Here is an 18,258-nt window from a genome sequence, read left to right on the forward strand (position 1 = left end):
AGTGAATGAGTGAGTCTGAGGGTAGTCTTGGGGGACCCTGACACATGCTCTAAAACTTACAACAGCTGAAGAGTTTGGGTCAGATATTGGTTGTGATTTAAAAAAAAAAAAAAAGCTTCAAAAATTTACCAGGGCTTTTGAAATGCTTAGATTTCCCATTTCTCAATGAACCTTGTTTGATCATGACTATTATGGAGCAGTGTGATGTAGGGGAAAGAGCCCTGCCTGGGAGCCAAGGGACATGGAAATCCCTTCACTGAGGGTGTGTGAGGCCTTAGACTAGATCATCGTTTTCCAAAGTGTGTTCCACGGAACACTAGTCCTGGGAAGAGCTACTTCCAAAGTATGGTTTCTTAAACAATTAGGAAATGGCATTCCTTTCTTGGAGATTCACAAAGCACATTCTCATTGAGAATTGCTGTCGTAAAGAAATCTGACTAATAGTGTTTTCTCCAGCATTGCCAAAAAGTATTTGACTACTGAAAAGCTCTGTATTTTTCTTTTCTTTTTTAAAAAAATAGCAACTTCTGACTACTCCTGGAAATAGTGTTCTGTAAAAAAAACTTTGGAAAATCCTGAATTTGATGATTTCTCAAATACCTTTCTGGTCCTTTATAATTTTAAAATTAATCCTTTACAATTTTAAAATTAAATTCACTATAGGAAATAATCCACTGTACATAACTAATGTGCTGAGCACTATACAGAAGAAGTCAAATAAAAGAGCATTTTTTTTAAAGACTTAAAGGTACTAATACAGAAAAAGAGATAATATATAGTACAGCATACAAGAAAGAGTTGGTAATGACAAGCAGAGAAATCAATTCAGCTAATACACAAGATATTTGCAATATATGTACAATTAGAATGCAATAGGTAATTCGAGGTAAGAAAGAATGAGAGGGTTCTAGGGTATGTGGGATATTAATGGAAATATTAAAAATCATGTGGGAGAAGCTAGTATAAGTGTGGAAAATGTGAGGGGGGGTCATTGGGAAGAACCTTAAAGCAAAAATTCAACAATGAGATTTTGACATTTGAAAAGATGTAAGATTGCCTTTGAAGTGGGACGTCACTACCCCATGCTGGGAAAGAAGCCTTTGAATCTGACTGCAAATGTGTAGTGTCTAAAGAGGTAGCTCAAAGAGGGAGATGTAATATTTCAGTTAGGACTCCCGTGTCCTGAGCTGGGAATTTAATTGTGGTTATAGAGGAAGAGGTGGATGCACAGAGCATAGTGGGACAGAGTGTGAGTGGGAAATAGTGAACAAGGAAGATCAGAGATGATCAGGAATAATCCACAGGGAATGGTCTCAAAGCCATGGTTCCTGATGCCAGCCAAGGGCCAACCTCGCAGGCAGGCCCTTCGAAAGGAGTGTTCCCGGTCCTGCTAGGTGAACTTTTTCCCGCAGATGGGGTGTATGAGGCTATTTTCAATACAGGCGTCTGAGAGGAGAAAGTATTACAGAGTAAAACTAGAATGGTTCAAAGGGATGAGAGAGAGAAAGAGAAAACAGTTTTCAATCAGAATTTAATGGAATGGCTCATGCTATTTGGCTGATTTTTATTTAAAATTAGCAGCCCTTGGTAGTTATGGAAGTTTTTCCTTATACCTCTTATGGCAAAGGCCATGCACAAAGAGACTAAGAACATAATTAAGCATAGTGAACATGGCAAGCTTTGATTCCCTAGAAGTTTTCTGTTTTTAGAAGTATTTTTTAAGGTGATAGTTTGTATAGTACTGAGACACTTAGGACTGTGTATCCACCAAAATCAATTTTCTAGCTTCTCTACTTTTCCAGTTGCCTTTCCCAGGCAGAAATAATTACCAGTTGCTTTATATTTCCCAGCTTTTTACCTCTCTCCTCAACACACATACCCTGTTATTCTTTCTGCTCCTTGCTAGATTTAAGTTCTCTTAGGACAAGGATTGTGTCTATCATTTTCATATTCTAGACAGTACTTTGAAGCAACACAGTGCCCAACAATCAAATATTTTAAAAATGAATTAAATGAAATTAACAGTTATATTTTGTATATTTTATAAAAATTAAAAATTCAATTGTTTATTACTATAACAGTTACTCGGTTTTTAATTTTTCCATATAAGTGATTATTATATTTAACATCCAACAGAATTTTTTTTTTTTTTTTGAGACAGAGTCTCACTCTGTTGCCCAGGCTAAAGTGCCGTGGCATCAGCCTAGCTCACAGCACCCTTAAACTCCTGAGCTCAAACAATCCTCCTGCCTCAGCCTCCTGAGTAGCTGGGGCTACAGGCACCTGTCACTGTGCCCAGCTAACTTTTTTCTATTTTTAATAGAGATGGGGTTTCACTCTTGCTCAGACTGGTCTTGAACTCCTGAGCTCAAGCAATCTTCCCACCTCAGCCTCCCAGAGTGCTAGGATTACAGGTGTGAGCCACCACGCCCAGCTGATCCAACAGAATTTTATGCATAAATAGCAATAATAGTTGGTATCACTAGATCAATTAAAGACTTTTAAATTTAAACATTATTTAAATCTTATTCATTTAAAATCAATAACTTTATAAATCACATTGCTTTAAACCTTGCATACTGATTACAAAATTAGTCAAAAATTTGTAAATGCTTCAATAAAATTACAAGTCCCAGGGATCAATTTCTCTCAAATGTGTTATTCACTTTATAGCACATATAATTATGAAAATAATGATAGAGGGTACAGTTAAATCTACTCATAACTGTTTTAAAATGCTGACACTATGGCATTCTGGGTGAGCTGAATTCTTTATTATTTATGTATTTATTTCCATGGCTAACATTACCTAGAATTACTTAGTTAACATAACTATCTTATATTAATACCTGCCCTTAAGGAAAGCAATCCACTCTACAAGAGCTGAAGTTGCACTTTCTGGGTTGATCCTTGGTGGGATACAGGACCTGGCTGTGCCCTTCATGATGACTTAAACTTGCTCTGGCATTTTGGGGAGAAGGTTCTTGTGTATGGTTAAAGTCTATCTGCTGTGTATGGGAGTCTTGTAAAGCTATATTTTTCCTTGCAAGCTGGTGCTGCCCCCTTTCACTCCCATGCTTATCTTGCCCATGTCTAGCACCTTTCTCCTTGGCTCACTGCTTACTTCATCATGCCTTATTAACGTTAGACTTTTCACTTCTCTCCGTTTATGGTTGCTGCTGGCAATTGCCTGTTTCTGCATGTCATTGCCCTCACTCTAAAAGGCCTCCCTTAACACGGAGAGATGTACGTGGTCACAGGTTATGCCGGTCATCAGTGGTAACTCTGATCTTGGGGCCAGACCTTATTTTATTCTTAGAACTGCAAGGAGACAGTCATGGCAGGGCATTAAGGGATTAGAAAGTGCAACAGAATTTCCTGAGCTGTTTCACCCCTAGGAAGCACAGTGTGTAATGCTACCTACACTCCATGCAGCCCACCATCTGAATGTGAGGCCACCTCTCATTCATATGGCCCTGCATCGGTGCAGGCAGAGGGACAATAAGGAAACATGAGGTCCTATTGTTTCTTCTAAACAACTGGAAGGGCTGTCTAGTTACTTTTTATAAATTTTCTTGGTGTTGAGAGGCCAAGGGTTATAGCTAAACCATGACATCTACTCACAGCCTCCTTAGGCTTAGCACCACTAGACCATGCCAGGGAAGTCCCTTACATTTTACATAAAGAGATAAGGCAGTGTGGCCAGGATCCTTAAAGACTTGGCATGTGCATATGGTTTTCATTCCTTAATACAAACATACAGAAATATTTTCTCAAAGGAGTTTTATTACTTTTACTATGTCTCTGTTAGAAATAATAGTAAAACTTATTAATTTTCTCTATTACAATGAAAAGAGGATGTGTTACATGGCTGGCGTAGGGGATTCTGAAATCCACTGGGATGGGGGAGTGGGAATCTACTAAGATTTCCCCATAACTTCCTACATTGTGTGTGATTGTGTCTTGCATTTTAAAAAGGATTTCTGTTAGAGTCCTCAAGAGGCTTCTTCTGAGCCTTCCATCTCACTCATTATTCCTTTGTTCATCCATTTATTCATTGATTTAATCAGCCATTATGTAACCAAAATTCATAAAGTGGGCCCCCATGTGCTAAATGTAGTACTAACAAAGGAACAAAATGTAATTGGATTTAAAACAAACTTGTCTTACAAAGGTTTCTCCTGCCAGCGGAGAGAGGGGATTACAAAACTTGGCCACTGTATTACTGAGCTTGAGACATAGAAGGGATCCTATTATACTGGCTGCAGAATTAGGAGGCAGAATAGAGCCTGGGGTGAAACAGAGCAGCTGTTTATCATCAGCAATGCGGCCAGGCAGACGCCATTCAGCTGTGATTGTTTTAGCCAGACTCTTAATTATCAGAAACATTGAATAGTGTTGGATTGGCCTTAGAATAATAAAGAATATAAAGATTCTTTGGATTGTAAACCCACCTATAACCTGTAAGCTCCCCCCCTTTGAAATGCCCCACCTTTTTGGGCCAAATCAATGTATGCCTCCCACGTATTGATTAATGGCTTTACCTGTAACCCCTGTCTCTCCGAAATGTATAAAAACCAAACTGTAACCCAGTCACATTGAGTCCACTTACCCAAGGCCTCTTGGCAGTGGCTCCGGGTCATGGTCCTCAAATTTGGTTCAGAATAAATTTCTTTAAAATTAACAAAAAAGTAAAGAAAAGAAAAGAATATAAGTAATTAAAGTTAGAAAGAATTTATAAATTTGTATATTGTCAGCTTGGCAAACTTGTTTTCTTCCAGGGATATACTTTTCACAATTAATATATTAATATATTATTATTAATAGAAACAAATAGTTATGGAAACTCAGGGATGAATCACCATAGAAAGATTGAAATGTTTCACTTTCTTTTCTAAGAGATGTCTTGATATACACTCTCTTAAATCTTTAACAATTCAAGTAAGCCACAGGAAGAATTATCTTGTATTGATGGTTCATGACATCAACAGTAGTTATGGCTATGTGGGAGTATGTGGGAACACAGGGTAATACACGATTATCACTGTCTCTATCAGGGTGTGAGCCATAATCAGTTTAATTATGTTATAATCTGCCTCTGAGAATGTTTTTGAGATTTAGTCAAGAGCTGTCTTGAATCCATGGCTAGCTATATCATTTGTGGGGCACCAATGCAAAATGAAAAACATAGAGACTCTTTTTTAAAAAACAGGGGAAAAGTGCAATTAAATGTGCTAAAACATAATAAATATATATATAAAAATAAAAATTCTGGCTGGACACAGTGGCTCACACCTATAATCCTTGAACTCTAGCAGGCCAAGACAGGAGGATTGCTTGAGCTCAAGAGTTTGAGACCAGCCTGAGCAAGAGCAAGACCCAGTTTCTACTAAAAATACAAAAATTAGCTGGGCATTTTGGGGCACCTATAGTCTTAGTTACTCGGGAGGCTGAGGCAAGAGGATCATTTGAGTCTAGGTGTTTGAGGTTGCAGTAAGCTATGATTATGCCACTGCACCACTGCACCCAGAGCAACAAAGTGAAATTCTGTCTAAATAAATAAATACAATTCTAAGTAAACAAAAATTAAGTTTTAAATTATTAGCATGAATTTTATAACATGTTTATATTATACAGTGTAATTTTAAATATAGGAGCCTTTAACTTGTATGTGAAATCAACATAATTACGCAATTTGTATTTTGTAGCCCAAACATACATACGGATAAAAGCAATTACTTCTGAGATTTGGATGGGGTCTTATAGTTCTGTGGTCCCTAATCTCCTGGGCCATGGATCAGTACTGGTCCATGGCCTGTTAGGGACCGGGCCACACAGTAGGAGGTGAGCAGTGGTGGGCAACCAAAACTTCATCTGTATTTACATCTGCTCCCCGCCAATTGCATCCACCTCCACCTCCTGTCAGATCAGTGTAGGCATTAGAGTCTCATAGAAGTGCAAACCCTACTGTAATCCACACATGCAAGAATCTAGGTGCATGCTCCTTATGAGAATCTAACGCCTGATGATCTTGGGTGGAGCTGAGGCAGTGATGGGAGTGGCTGCAAATACAGATTATCATTAGCAGAGAGGTTTGGCTGGACAATAAATGTAATGTGCTCGAATCATCCTGAAAGCATCCCTTCTCCCCAAGTCCCTGGGAAAAAAATGTCCTCCATGAAACAGGTCCCTGGTGCCAAAAAGGTTAGACACTGCTGTTTTAGTTTATGGAAAACTTTCATGTATATTCCTTTGTATACAAGTTAAGAGGCTAACTACTATCATCACTTTATAGATGATCCAACAGGTATTCAACTAATATATCACATGCTTGCTGAGTCTATCAAGATAGACAATCTAGCCGGGCGCGGTGGCTCACGCCTGTAACCCTAGCTCTTGGGAGGCCGAGGCGGGCGGATTGCTCAAGGTCAGGAGTTCAAAACCAGCCTGAGCAAGAGCGAGACCCCGTCTCTACTATAAATAGAAAGAAATTAATTGGCCAACTGATATATATATATAAAAAATTAGCCGGGCATGGTGGCGCATGCCTGTAGTCCCAACTACTCGGGAGGCTGAGGCAGAAGGATCGCTGGAGCCCAGGAGTTTGAGGTTGCTGTGAGCTAGGCTGACGCCATGGCACTCACTCTAGCCTGGGCAACAAAACGAGACTCTGTCTCAAAAAAAAAAAAAAAAAAAAAAAAAAAAGATAGACAATCTTATTTAAGATAATCTATTTCATTTATGCTATGTTTCTACCTGTTAAATTATATGGCAAGTATAAATACTTTGAAATCTATAAAACTGCAGTTAGTTTTCATATTATTCTGCACTTAAGCAGATTATTTTTTCCATATGGTACCAGAAGGCTTTGGGCTTTTGCTGATAAGGAGCAGTAGCATAGCCAGTCAGGGTGCTGGGCATGCCAATTTCAGTTCTGCTCTTCACCAGCTATAAAACTGTAGACAAGTTACTTGGGGGTACTAGCATGTAACTCATGTAACTCACAGGGTTTTCATGAAGATGAGATGATGCACTACATGCCAGCCACCTAAAACAGCACTTGTCTGTAGTAGACAGTCAGTGGAGACAAGTTATTATTACTCTTTTGTGGCTTTTGGATGTCATTTTGTTGCTCATTAGCACTTCTATGGCAAAAGAACAACTAGGAAAAGGGAACAGATCCAGTATTTGTTAGTTTTTATACTTTTTAGAAATCTAGTGAAAGATTTAATTTGAGGACTGATTGAAAAAATAGGAGACTTTTAATATTTAAAAACTTCATCTTATTGGTTGAAAATCCATGGGCTGCTCAGTTTCATATATTCTAGGGTCCCCAGTTGTACCCCAAGTTCATCTAGTAGCTTGTGTATGTCTCAGAAGTAGATGCATTAACTCCCTCTGGACCTTGAGTGGTAGAAAGATAAAAAAGAATATCTTAGTGAAAATCTCTCATTCCTGGGAAAGAATCAGGTCTCTGGGTCCCAGCATTAGAGAGGATAGTTAAATTGACTCTGTATAATTTGGGGGATTCAGAAAAAGACATAGGCAAAAAAAAAAAAATTCCTTAACCTGGAGCCATAAATTCTAAAATCCACCCTCAGTGATAGAGTATTGCCTCAATGCCTCCACTTTTATAATGCAGATGCACCAGGGAGCTGTGCCACTTTTAAGTTGTTAATTTACCCTACAATGCAATTAGTTTCTGAGCTTTCTTTTCTTTCAGGCTGAAGGGGCTTTGGAGTGGGGAATGGGTGGGAGCAGCAGGTAAAGACCCAAAATAGGAAATGAGTAATAGAGGAGGAGCAGAAGACAGATCTTACCCAAAGGGAGGAGAGTTGATGTGGGGAAACCTCAGTGGGCCTGGTCTCAGTAGATTTAGGTTCTGCTCTTACATTGCCACCAAGTAGCTAAGTAGTCTTGGGGGAGGTCTAAGGGCCGAGTCTTCAAGGACCTGCTGTTTTTGATCTTCTGTGATTCTTGGTCATCTTTGTGTCATTATGTTTAGGATGGTAGCTGGTAACCCTTAGGCCTAAAATGAAAAACAAGAGATAGAGTTCGAAAGATTGAGAACAGCCTCAAATATTTAGCCTCTTCCCAAATATTTAGGAAAGTTAACTTTTTATATGCCTAATTTCTACTGATCCTGAAGAATGATCCTGAAGTATGGCCTTGTATTTATAGAACAAACTGCTACTCCCCATTTCTGAGCTGACGTTGGCTAACCCACAATCTCTAGTTTTACAGTGCTTCAAGGGATCTCCAGGTTTCTCAGACCATGTCACTCATTTTTCAAATTCTGGAAATAAATATGATAATATTCAATTTGATGTTCTAAAATTAGTGTTAGTGATAACAGGCTCCAGCTCCAGTTCTGGGTCTTGAACTTGATTTCTTCAGTCCCTCAAGAGCAGATATGGGACTGTTCTCATGTGCCCATGACATTTAATAGATGCAGGGCAGACCTAGGACTTATGGGTGAGTGGGGCATTATTCCCTCCGAGTGGTGATTGCTGATTCACTAGGACAGATGGGTAGAAGTGTAGAGTGAACAATGAATAGTCCTCAGGCCTGTGGGTAGTCATAAGAATGTTCTTATATGAAGGTTTTATGGTTGGCTGTTCAGGGCTGGCTTCAACCTGGCTTTTGGTGCTTACCAGCCCTTCCTGGGCAGTGACCTACCCTTATGTTCAGTGCCAGGCAGGGCAGGGTTAGTACAGGTATAAGACCTTGTGTTAGGGCCAGGCACGGTGGCTCATGCCTGTAATCCTAGCACTCTGGGAGGCTGAGGTGAGTGGATTGTTTGAGCTCAGGAGTTCAAGACCACCCTGAGCAAGAGCGAGACCTCGTCTCTACTAAAAATAGAAAGAAATTAGCTGGAAAACTAAAATATATATATAAAAAATTAGCCGGGCATGGTGACACATGCCTGTAGTCCCAGCTACTCAAGAGGCTGAGGCAGTAGGATCACTTTAGCCCAGGAGTTTGAGGTTGCTGTGAGCTAGGCTGACGCCACAGCACTCTAGCCTAGGCAACAGAGTGAGACTCCGTCTCAAAATAAAATAAAATACCTTGTATTAGGGTTCTTCAGAGAGAAAGAACCAATAGGATTGATAGATGAGAGACGATTTATTAGAGGAATTGGCTCACACGCTTATGGAGGCTGAGGAGTCTCACGACAGATTGTCTGAAAGCTGAAGAACCGGCAAAGTCAGGAGCATGGCTCAGTCCAAGCTAGATGGTAAGAGAACCAGGAACTCCAAGGTGTAACTCTCAGTCTGAGGCTGGAGGCCAGAGAGCCCTGGGAGGCCACTGTTGCCCAAAGGCTGAAGAACCTGGAGTTCTGACGTCCAAGGGCAAGAGGGGAAGGGCGTCTCATTCTGGGAGAGAGAGAAAGAGGGAAAGAAGGGAGGGGGGTGGAGAGAGAGAGAGAGAATGAGAATGTGCCCGTTGCACCCTTCCTCTTCCTCCTCCTTCCATTTGGGCCCCGGCTGATTGCTTGGTCCCCACCCACACCGGGGACAAATCACCCTCATTCATTTCACTGACTCAGGTGCCAACCTGCTCTGGAAACACTGTCACAGGCACATAAAGAAACACTAGCCATCACCAGCCATCTAGGCATGCTCTATGCCGGGCGTCCTCAAACTACGGCCCGCGGGCCACATGCGGGTGTTTTTGCCCTTTTGGTTTTTTTACTTCAAAATAAGATATGTGCAATGTGCGTGGGAATTTGTTCATAGTTTTTTTTAAACTGTAGTCCAGCCCTCCAACGGTCTGAGGGACAGTGAACTGGCCGCCTGTTTAAAAATTCTGAGGACCCCTGCTATGCAGTCAGGTTGACACCTAAAATTAGCCACCACGTACAGGCTGACCTAATTCAAATGAAAAACATCAGGCGTTTCTTTAGCTGAGAGCACAAAATTCCATACACAAGGGACACGGTAGACCAGCAGGAGGCTTGCAGAATGCAGCGGCACTTTTCAGCCCTTGCAACCACAGGTCCAAACGAGCAGGTGGCAGTGGTTCTGTCTGCACCAGCGGGTAACAGAGCAGGCAGTGCTTGTGCCCCCGCGTTCACACCGAGGACGGCCTGCCGGGACAGATGGGGAGCAGGCTGAGAAAGCGAGCGACTTTCTCCACCAGACAGTCCCGGGAGGAAGGACAGGTGTTGAGTGTCAAAGGAGGGTGCTCTTCACAAAGGAGGCAAGTTGGAAACTCAGAGGGTCCTACTCATGGGTTAACATGAGAACTTTCTTGCCCTGACCTCTTTGAGAACCTTCTTAAACACAGCTATAAAGACAAGCAGAATAAAATTTTTTGAGGACTGGATTAGAGATGCTAAACATCTGGTGTTTAAAAAAGAAAACAGCAAAAATGATCTGAATGTAAACATTTTGACGCAGCTGATATAATGCAAGGCAAGGAGTTTGCATGGGCTTATTCCCCCTGGTCTTAAGGACCCTGGGCTCCTTCCCTCCTCTTGCCCACACAACTACCCTCCCCTCAAATCCTCTGTTTTTTGCTCTCAAAAGCTTTTGTCTTGTCTTTGCTTTTAGAGTAGATCTTTAGGGTCCATAAAACTAGAGCTGAGATCATTAATAACCAAAAACCAATCCCTCTTCCCCTTTTCTTGAAGGCAGGAAGAATATAGTCTTTAGTCATTCCAAAGGTGGAAGGTGTGTGATTTATTTACATTTTAGGCCCTCTCTCCATCAGTTCAGTGATTCCAATAAAGAAGGAAAAATTAAGTGTCCATATGAAAGTGGTTGCCAAAATCTTGTCTCTCATTACCTTAAGGAGTCATAAGAGCCAAGGAGAACTAACAGGCTATTAAAATATTTTAAATATTGAGAAGTATTGTTCGAGATCTACTTTATTCTTTTTGTACTTCTGGTTTTCCGCTATATAAGCTACAGGTGATTTCTGCCAAAAAAAAAAAAAAAAAAAAAAAAAAGAGGTCGCATTCCTCAGCTGTCTAGAATATGTTACCTAATTTAGTTAAATAAATATTTATTAAGCAATGCTAGAGCTAGACTGTGCTGGAAAAAAAGAAAATTCTGAGATAAGTAGGACATAGTTTTTGTCCTATAGAAGCTTACTCTAGAAGGTAAAATATATTCTAAAAATACATTGCAGCATGAAGAATATGGAACAAAGGTATGAACATTACACTTTACATGGCTCCATAAAGGAGGTGGCATCCAAAGGTCCAACCAGTTCCCTTTTTATTTTAATTAATTCAGGTAACACAAACTTAAATCATTTTGTTGGGTCCCAGACATCAGTTGAATTTGCATATATCTCAGGCATTTTATTTTTAATTTCAGGGTATGTATGCTGCAGGGCTCCCTTGGCTTTCTCTTTGCCTGCTTCTCTCTATTAAACTGGCCACATTGCTCTTTTGTTTGCATCCTAGAGCTACCATAATTGCTCTTCATCAATATCACTATTGCTTTTGACAATGCCCTTAGGCATTGAGTTCTCTATAAGAGAACTTCTGTTCTAAATAAGTCTGCCATGTCAGGCAGAGATGCAGAGATTTTTAGTCTTATGGCCTTCCTTTCCCCCTGGGAAAAGTCCTCTGGGAACCCAACATAAGATGGGAGCAAGGGCCGGCTGTCCTAGAGTGACACTCGCCCTGAGTGGAAATAGGGAAGAGGAGGGAAGCCCTTGGTCTTCTCAGTTTGCCTCTCTCTACATGGAAGCTCTATTTTATAGGTGAGCAGACATGCATGTGGTCAGAGGTCCAGCATCCTGGGTCTGCTGTCCTGAGGTGGAGCATCTGGCCTGCAGGTAGGAGGGTCTGGATGGGGGCAGAGAGACCCCATTGTTTTTTAATCTGAAATAGAACTTTTGCAATATGGATCTGGGGGTGAAGAAAAAAATAGCAGCCTACTCCTTCCAGGGTAAAACTATAGTCATAGACAGAAGGAACTCCCCCTCTCTTTTCCCGTATCTTCTTGGCTACACACCCAGGGGTGGATCTTTTATAATGTGGAACTGGCAGGGGGTGGAATGAAGTGGGTCTCGGCTCAAATGTCACAGACTTACTGTTCTTACTGAGGTATAGTAGAGTTTCTTAAATAAATTTTTTTCCATTTACTGTATGCCCTTAGGATCTAGAACCTCTAAAAAATGAATTATATATCTTTTCAACAGTTTAACTGCTTTGCTGGGAGTGGCCCCTCTGATCCCCTTACTCTCCTTAATTCTGGATGTCCCACTCTTCATTTTTTAACATCTCAGAGTCCTCAGAAGTGAAAGTAACCCAGGGCTCTCTCAATTCCGGAGAAGCCCTGGTTGGTACCCTATCTAGGCCTCCTCAAACTACAGTCCACTGGCCACATGCGAGTGTTTTTGCCCATTTGTTTTTTTTACTTCAAAATAAAATATGTGCAGTGTGCATAGGAATTTGTTCATAGTTTTTTTAGGCACTCAAGTCTTTATCCAATTAATGAACAATTCAATGGATTGGAATTGATGGTGTTATGTAAGAAGGGTTGAAGGATAGAGAAGAAAAAATGTAGGAGGCTGTTGCAACAGTTGTAAATATTGTGGTCTCTCTTTCTCCCTCTCCTCTTAGCTAGAGAATTTAGGAATTTAGGCAATTGGGGAATACTGAGTTTTCATAACCTTAAATTTCTGGTTATTAGCAGCAGAAGCTCTTCTCCTCAGGGGCTAGGATTAGAAGGATGGGAAGTGTAACTCCACCTCTGCTTCCTCCCAACTTTTACCTCAGTTCAATGTTCAAATGTCTGTCTCCCCAACCTTTTTTTTCCCTGTGTGTAGCAACAGAGTTATTATCACTGTGTATTTACAGCATCATAACCTGTGTCTTTCAGAAAGCAACAGAGTTGGAAATGGATGTAATGAAAGTGAGCAAACATGCACTCCTAAATCTAAAAATTACAATTCTTTGGGGGTACTTAGTGTCTCTGTGGGAAGACAATTAATCTCTGTCATTGCAGAGATTGAGGGAAGAATGGATGTCAAAAGGGGTCCATTGAAGTTTACAAAAACTCCCTTTCAAAAAAATATACAATTGGTGTGTACCTGCATTTAATATGGTTTATTCCTATCCCATGAATATCCTTAAGTGATACAGCAGGGAAAACGTGTGACTTATGAATCATTTTCACTAATAAGAAACACCAAATAAATTATCATATGGCAGTTTATCATAATACAAAGCATAGTAAATCATTCATTTCCATTTTATACTAGGTCTAGATATCTTGAGAGACATCTATATAGGATAATAATAGACTAAAGTTACTCTTGAAAAATATTCAATGTTCTTACCACCCCCAGCTAATTTCCTCCCTTTCATTATTACTTATGAATATTAGAGATAAAGAGTAAGTGTACAAGAGCCACATGTAGAAGTTATCTTTATTTTCAGCATTAAAATGCTCATGTGCTTAGGACTGAGACATTTAACAGTCTAGTTTTTCAGTTATTGACCTGGAAACCTGAGCCTGCTAGTAGCCCCTTAATATCTATTCTCCCTCTCTTTTTTAGCAATGGCATTTTGGATTTTTAGTTGGCTGTATGGTCATCTAGAGTAAAGACTACATTTCTCAGCCTCTCTGGAGTGGGTGTGGCCATATGATTCAGTTTGGGCTAATCCAGTAGGTAAAAGTACCATGTGTGACTTCTGGGAAATGCCCTCAAAGAGAGAGAAGCATGTTCATCTGTGTCCCTTTCTCTTTCCTGCTGTTGGAACGACTTTCTGATGGCTAACTCTTAACACGCTATCTTAGCATGTGAACAAAATTTATAGAGTCCTGGATCCCTGAAACTTTGTGGAATGGCTATACAGCCCTGTGCTTCCTACCTCTGGGAATTTAAAATGAGAGAATAAAATGATATATTTAAGCCAATATTGATTTGCCTTTACTTTCATGCAGCAATTTATCTAATACTAATCTAATGTAATCTATGCATCAATAAATCAGGTTTTAGTTAAAAAGTGATAATTTAGTAAGGTTGTATTTGAAATGTACTATGCCTTTCTTTGATGAGTGTGGATAATCAAAACTCACTGTGACATACTGCTTTAAAAAAACATTTGGGGTATAATTGAGATACAACTTACAACTGCACTATGTATATCTGTACGTAGGTATGAATGAATGAAATGGAATCTTGCTCTGTTGCCCAGGCTGGAGTACAGTGACATGATCACATCTCACTGTAACCCTGAACTCTTGGGCTCAAGTTATCTTCCCATCTCAGCCTCCCAAGTAGTGGGGACAACAGGTGCACACCATCACACCTGAATAATTTTTTAAATTTTTAAAAATTTTTGTGGAATGACTGGGCCATATGGTAGGTATATGTTTAACATTTTAAGAAACTTCCAAACAGGGAGAGTGACATTAGAAATATGGTTGAATAAGAATTTTTAGCCCTCATCCTTTCACAGAAACTTTGTGAAAACCACCCACAGATGAGAGTACCTTTGTGGAGACTAGGAGTCCAGTGGGGAAGATCTAGCAACCCCTTGGAGCAAAAAATCTGAGAATAAACATACTGAAGGGGATAAGAAGAACAGTTCCACTCTTCCTGTGTTACCTCTTCTCCAAAGTGGCACAGCTCAATGACAAGAGAGATTCCTCAGCCCACAGTTTCTCCAATGGGGGAAAGTGAGAGCACAGTGAATGCCCAGCTTTCACTTCTATGAGAGACCCTGCACAAGAGGCCCATCTCTTTCCCACTCCATCTAGAACACTGAGGGGATTGGCATGACTAAATAATCTGGGGGCAACTAGGAATAGGGAAAAAGGGAGGGGGCTGCTCACAGCAACTGGAGTGAAGAACTCAACAAAGAGCTGTGGTTTCTTCTAACCACCTCACAAACTCCACCAAGAGGCAAGACCTCAATCCTTATAGGATACAGCACCTGCAGACACCCCCAACTGACCTACATGTTCCCTCAGTACTCCATATGTACCTATCCCACTATACCTGGTGCCCTGCACAAATCCTCACAGACAATTTGCGCAAATCTCTGCAGATCATGCACAACAACATGCTGATGGCTGGGTCAACTCTGCTGAATCGAGAGAAGGCCCTTAGCCTTGAACACTTCAGGACACTGCTCTAGGGAAAATAAATGAGAGGCTCCAAAGATCCACCCTGGTTTTGAAGGAGCAAGGGAAGGTGTACAATACTAAGCCTACCTAGCCCCCACCAAAAAGGAACAAGAGAAGTGGAGTGGGTGAATCGATAGAAAAGGTCTGAGATAGCTCCAGAATTTCTAGTCAGGCAGACTGGTGAAAGTCTTTCTCAACCAAAGCTTGTCAATAAAGAATGGAGGTGGCTACTTTTTCATATGTGAAGACAGGAATGCAAGAATTCAAGGAACATTAAAAATAAAAGAGACATAAAATCATAAAGAAACACAATAATTTTCAGTAACCAATTCCAAAGAAATGGAGATCCAAAAATTGCCTCATAAAACACTGAAAGTAATTGTTTTAAGGAAATTTACTAAGCTACACCAAAATACAGACAGACAAAATCAGGAAAACAATACATAGCAAAACGAGAATTCAACAATGAAAAAGAAATCTTAAAAAAGAACCAAACAAAAATTTTGGAGCTGAAGAATACAATGAATAAAATGAATAATGCAGTAGAGTTTCCTGACCAAGCAGAAGAATCTCTGAACTCAAAGACCAGTCATTTGAAATTGTCCAGTCAGAGTACAAAAAGAATGAAAAAGAATTATGAAGCCTTTGTGGCTCATGCTTTTTGGAGGATACAGTCCTCAATGCAATAGTGTTGGAAGATAAAACTTAATGGGAGATGTTTGGGTAATAAGGTCATTAGATCTTACAATCGTATGAATGAATCTCATAATTTATGAGATTGATGAATGAATGATATCATAATTTATGAGATTGATGAATGAATGACCTCATAATTTATGAATAAATTAATGCTGATTATAAAAGGGCTGGAGGCTGGAAATTCAATTTCTTATTCTCTCTCGCCCATATGATGCCTTTCATCATGTTATGATGTAGCAAAAGACCCTGACAAGACATGAGCCCTAGATCTTGGACTTCCCAGCCTCCAGAATAGGGGTTCAAGTAAATTTCTGCTCATTGTAAATTACCCTGTCTCAGTCTGTTATGACAACACAAAATGAACTAAGACAAAGGCCCATGGTCTTTAGAGGAGATCATCAAGCAAATTGATATATGCATCATGGGAATTCTACAAGGAGAAGAAAGAAAGGGATAAAAATCTTATTTTAAGAAATAGTGATAGAAAACTTCCCAAATCCTGGGAGGGATATGGATATCCAGGTTCCTGAAATTGTTTTTCACTTTTTATACACTACTTTATTGAATTCTAATGATAACTCTGCTGGGGATCATTATAACTAGGCTCAAACACATCTTTATTATTCAAAATAGGAACCATTAAAGTCAACACATTTTTGCCAATGAAAAATAAGTTTGTTTATTCCTGTAGCATAAGAATCCATGCTTCATCACTTCTCAGCCTTTTGGCTAAGATTAAGTGTGGAATCCATGCTTCAGGATTCTATGAACCCTTGAAAAGCATTTTCTGCATCCTGCTGGTTGTGGAAGCATTTTTCCCTGTAAAAAGTTGTCAAGATGATTGAAGAAGTGGTAGTGGCTGGTGAGAGATCAGGTGAATATGGCAGATGAAGCAAAACTTTGTAGCACAATTTGTCCAACTTTTGAAGTGTTGGTTGTGCGACCTGCGGTCAGGCATTTTTGTGGAGAAGAATTGAACTCTTTCTGCTGACTGATGCTGGCTGCAGGCGTTGAAGTTTTCAGTGCATCTCATTGATTTGCTGAACATACTACTCACATGTAATTGTATCACTGGGATTTAGAAAGCGGCAGTGGATCAGACTGGCAGCAGACCACCAAACAGTGACCATGACCATTTTTTTGGTGGATGTTTGGCTTTGGGAAGTGCTTTGGAGCTGCTTCTTGGTCCAACCACATTGCTGGTTGTCATATAAAATCCACTTTTTATTGCACATCACAATCTGATCAAGAAATGGTTTATTTTTGTTGCATACAAGAAGAGACGACACTTCAAAATGATAATTTTTTAAAATTTTCAGTCAACTCATGAGGCACCCACTTATTGAGCTTTTTCACCTTTCCAATTTGCTTCAAATGCCAAACGACCATAGAATGGTCAACTTTGAGTTCTACAGCAACTTCTCATGTAGTTGTAAGAGGATCAGCTTTGATGATGGCTCTCAATTTGTCATTGTCAACTTCCAATGGCTGGCCACTGAGCTCCTCATCTTTAAGGCTCTCGTCTTCTTTGCACAACTTCTTGAACCACCACTGCACTGTACGTTCATTAGCAGTTCCTGGGCCAAATGCATTGTTAATGTTGTGAGTTGTCTGTGCTGTTTTACAACCCATTTTGGACTAGAATAAGAAAATCTCTCAAATTTTCTTTATGTCTAACATCATTTCCATAGTTTAAAATACACATATCAAGCAAACAGCAAGTAATAAGTCATTAGCAAAAAATCATAGTGAGAAATGCACATTAAAATGATGTATAACATAACCACATTTATTTAAGAATGTGTTCCAACATCAAATGACAAATTTCAACAATGCTAAAACTGCAATCACTTGTGCACCAAGCTAATACATGCTGTTTTCTAAAAACCTCATGGTGACCACAAAGGACAAATAATAAGTAAATGCAGAAAAGAGAAAAAGAAAGATGTCAAAACATACCACTACAAAAAAAATCATCAAGTTCTAAAGGAAGACAGCAAGCGAGGAAGACAGGAACAATGGAAGTATAAAACAGTCAAAATAAAGCAATGAGCAAAATAGCAACAGTAAGTAAATCCTTACCCAACAATAATTATTCTAAGTGTAAGTGAATTGAATTATCCCATCAGAAGACAGAGTGGCTGAATGTGTAAAAAGCAAGCTCCAACTACATGCTGCCTACAAGAGACTCACTTTTCCTTTGAGAACACACATAGGCTGAAAGTATAGGATGGAAAAAGATATTCTGTGCAGTTTGTAACCAAAAGAGAGCAGGGGTAGCTATACTTACATAAGAGGAAATAGCCCTTAAGGCAAAAACTGTCACAGAAACATAGATCATAAGAGAGAAACGTTGACAAACCTTTAGCTAGACTAATCAAGAAAAAAATAGAGGAGACTCAAATAAACAAAATTGTAAATAAAAGAGGTGCTTAACTGATACCACAGAAACACACAGGAT

The 18,258-nt window shown here is 39.8% G+C and overlaps 1 pseudogene; it reads right to left on the reverse strand.

Moving 5' to 3' along the window:
* Positions 1-16,417: 16,417 nt before the first annotated feature.
* Positions 16,418-17,486, reverse strand: LOC142873691 (histone-lysine N-methyltransferase SETMAR-like; annotated as a pseudogene).
* Positions 17,487-18,258: the final 772 nt, after the last annotated feature.

This window comes from Microcebus murinus, chromosome 11, assembly GCF_040939455.1.
Source record: "Microcebus murinus isolate Inina chromosome 11, M.murinus_Inina_mat1.0, whole genome shotgun sequence".
Taxonomy (NCBI): domain Eukaryota; kingdom Metazoa; phylum Chordata; class Mammalia; order Primates; family Cheirogaleidae; genus Microcebus; species Microcebus murinus.